Below are 4,026 nucleotides of genomic sequence, written 5' to 3'. Positions count from 1 at the left end.
GGATTACAGATTGTTCCCCCCAAAATAAGAAAAATAAAAAGAGGAGATTATATTAATTATCTAGGGTAGAAAATATGTCTACAGAAAATTGGACCACAAAAGGTACAAAAGGAGAAACCAATTAAGGACTCTTAATGATTTTCAAAAATTGCTGGGTGATATTAACTGACTATGACATACACTTGGTTTGACCACTCAATAGCTAAGTAATTTATTTCAAACCTTACACAGTCAAACCTTCCATGGTCTAAGAAAGTTATCAGCTGAAGATGAAAAGGAATTGGCTCTGGTAGAGAGGAAATTACACGATATATATATATATATACTGTCCTGATCCAAAGCCCCTGTTCAAAAAAATTCTTCATTTCTACCACAGACAGAATTCTGACTGAAATGTAAAAGCTTGGATGCAGGCTGAGTCGACTGCTGAACTCTGCCAAACAGGGTAAGCAAATCCTTAATAGTTCCTGCTTCACAAATATGTCTGTCAGAAGGCTGAAGATGATGCTTCAATACTATAGGGAGTTTTGTGTGGCTGTCCAGGAAGCAAACCATCTCTATCATATATATATATAAATTTTGGAAGCTGCTAGACTGCACTTCCTGCTTATTCAGGTAATTAATTTTATTCTTTCTTGAGTTTTTGAAGGGGTTGATAACCAGATAGTTGTAGTTTTACAATTAAACTTAGTTGCTTAGGAATTAAGAAGATGTTTTAAGGTCTAGATTGATGTTCTTAGGCGGTTAGCTATGAGACATGAAAAAAATTAATTTAGGTACAAAATTTTAGACTCACTAAGATGGGATAAATAATATTTTCTTCAAGATTGTCAAATATCATTTTATCAGACATTATGTATATATTTCTTACTTATTAGGTTGTATAATTGTTTCATAATTGTTTTTACTGTGTGCTATTATACATTTTAAAAGGTCCTTGTTGGGACTTGGTCTGGTGCCATGTAATTTTTATAGGACAAGTTTTTTTAAGCACTAGAAACTGTATTTAATCCAACTTCACTTGTTAACATTCTAAATAATATATAAACATTACAAATTAAATTAATCTCTTTGTGACTCAGGCTTGTGGTAGGAACTATCAATGACTAACAGTGACAGAGCTTTGCCTATCTGTTCTTGCAGGCCCCTTTCAGTCTCTAGCTGTCACTTAGCTTTTCTTGGTCCTTTCTCTTTAATCTATTTTAACCCTGTGATATAGGGACCAAAAGTACCAACCTTGGCATTGTGAGGCTTAAGAGACGGCCTAACAGTAAGTAAGCCAAGCTCTCAAGAACCTTCAAACTCAGAGGTTCCTGCCCTTTGCTGGAGCTCCTCAGGTCCTGGACTGAGAAACCAGTGATCTGTAAACTAAGCACACAGACCTAAACCAAGTGAAGCCTGCACAGTAAGGTACATGACCTTGTGGCTACCTCCAGTAGCATCCAGCCTCAGCACTTCAAGGCTTCTGAGCTCACATTCCCTGTGGATGGCTCCAAAGTACCTCTATCTTGACTGGGGAGTCAGTTCCTTTTGTCACACCTGGAACTGTATGAGGGATACAAGAGAGGCCAAAGACAGAGTGACCAGCCCCAGTGGGAGACAAACACTGCCAAAGCACTGGTGACATTTGCTCTTGGGAAAGTGGTAGGTCCTGGAACAAGGATGGCGCCTGGAAGGTGAAGGGCAGTCCTGGCTCTGAGTAGTGGTAGTGGTTAGGCTTGAAGGGGCCGTCAGCGGACATGCCCTGGTATTGGGCCTGCTTCTCAGTCAGCTTAGTGAGTTTTACATTCAGCTTGCCCAGGTGGGACTCAGCCACTGCCTCATGCAGCTTCTTAGGCAGGAAGTGAACCCCAACGGGGTATTTGAGTGAGTCCACGGCGCAATCTGTGCCATCACCTGGTTCGTGAAGGAGTTGTTCATCATGAAGCTGGGGTGACCCATGGCACAACCCAAGTTGACCAGCCAGCTGTCAGCCAGCAGGATGATGCGACGTCCATTCTTCCGCCAGTAGCGGTCCACCTGAAGTTTCATGTTCACCTTCTCCACAGCATTCTCATTGATCCACTTCACATCAATCTCCACATTGAAGTGTCCAGTGTTACACACAATGACATCATCCCTCATCTGCTCAAAGTATGAGTCAAGGATGATATCAACACAGCCTGTGGTGGTGACAAAGATGTTGCCCTCTTTACAAGCCTCATCTATGGTGGTCACCTCATAGCCCTCCATGGCAGCTTGCAGTGCATTGATGGGGTCAATCTCAATGATGATGACTCGGGCCCAAAAACTCCTCAGGGCTTGGGTACAACCTTGCCCACATCACCATAGCCTGTGGGCCATTTGATGCCACCTATGAGGGACTCGCAGCGGCCATAGAGGTTGTCACACTTGCTCTTGGTGACATAGTCATTGACATAGATAGCAGGCACCTTCAGTATTCCTTTGGCCATCATCTTGTAGAGATTTTGGATCCCAGTCATGGTCTCCTCAGAGATAACTCAGATAACTGACCAAAGCTGTGGGTATTGGTGTGGATGAGGTTAGTAAGGTCACCACCACCATCCAGAATCATGTTTAGGAGTCCATCCTTGAAGTGCAATGCCTGCTCATTGCACCACAGGTACGCTTCATTGTCTCACCCTTCCAGGCAAACACTGGAATGCTGGCCTTGGCAACGGCAGCTGATGCAGCTAGACCACTGCACCTCAGCACCCAGGGCCACGTGGGTCTCAATGAGGACAGCAGCCTCCATAGTCATATGCAAGCAGCCAGCAAAGTGAGCACCCTTCAGTAGCTTGGAGGCTGAGTACAAGTCACACATGTGCATCAAATCTGGCATCTCATTCTCGGCTATGTCCAGGGCCTTTCATCCCCAGGCAGCCAGTCCGATGTCCGTGACTTTGTAAGGTAATTTGTTTTGGTTTTTCAAGGCGGGGTTTTTCTGTGTAGCCTTGGCTGGTCTGGACTCACTTTGTAGACCAGGCTGGCCTCGAACTCACATCGATCATCCTGCCTCTGCCTCCTGAGTGCTGGGATTAAAGACGTGCCCCACCATGCATGTATTTTAATGCTAATTACTGGCCTCAAGATCTGGTCCCTGTTCAGACATATTCTCATATATCCCTGTCCTTGTTATGTAAACCTTGCTTCATCTAATTCAAAGTTGATTGTTTAATAAAAAGTGCTGATGTTTGGGATTTGCAAGAGAGAAGGGGGTAGTGTTTTGAGGTTGCAAGACCAGAGGTTGGGGGATCTAAGGAGAAGGTGCAGGAGAGAAGGAGAGTAGATGGATTCCAGAGAAGATAACAACACAAGTGCCTGGGACTTTGGAAAGAAGGGAAAAAAATGATAGTAAGATGATAGATTAGTTATTAGGTTCACCTCTATGCTTAATTTTGAATGAATCATAGTCTCTGTGTGATTATTTGGGAAATTATTGATTAATGAATAAACGAGGTTTAGTGAACTATATGACTGAATATTAATTATTAATATACATCAACAGCCACAGAACCTCTGTAGCAGCTTGCTAACACTCTCATCCCTTACATATTACTCAACTAGACCATACACTTTGCTTCAAGCCTTTAAGATATTTTTAGGTCATCTCTATACCCACGCACTAGACTCTCCTTTCTCATACAGCATAGAACAAAACAGCATCACAGAATTTCCCAACAGACTCAGGACCCAGATTTTTTTTCTATATATAGGAATCAGTTTTGGTTGTATGTTTCAGCATATACTGAAAATGTTTACATAGTATGGAATCACACATATCATATCAGAAAAGGTTCATTTCATCATTCTGTCTGTCAGATTTTCTACCCTTAAGCTGTTTAGCAGAAATTACATTCCTTGATATTCATAATCAGGACCATGTACTCATAAGGAATGAGGTTCTATTCCACTTTGGTTATGTCTACCCTTGTTGTTTTAAGATTTATTTATTATGTATGCAAGTCTCTGACTACATGTACACCTGCAAACCAGAAGAAGGTATTAAATCACATTACAGATGGT

At 42.1% G+C, this 4,026-nt stretch overlaps 1 pseudogene across 1 annotated transcript; it reads right to left on the bottom strand.

The window, feature by feature from the left end:
* Positions 1-1,471: 1,471 nt before the first annotated feature.
* Positions 1,472-2,857, bottom strand: LOC311606917 (adenosylhomocysteinase-like; annotated as a pseudogene). Its single transcript has one exon. The product of its transcript is annotated as an adenosylhomocysteinase-like (transcript).
* Between the last annotated feature and the right edge of the window lie 1,169 nt (positions 2,858-4,026).

This window comes from Acomys minous (genome assembly GCF_964271855.1).
Source record: "Acomys minous genome assembly, chromosome: 1".
NCBI classification, from domain to species: Eukaryota; Metazoa; Chordata; class Mammalia; order Rodentia; family Muridae; genus Acomys; species Acomys minous.
This window is presented reverse-complemented; position numbering and strand designations above follow the sequence as displayed.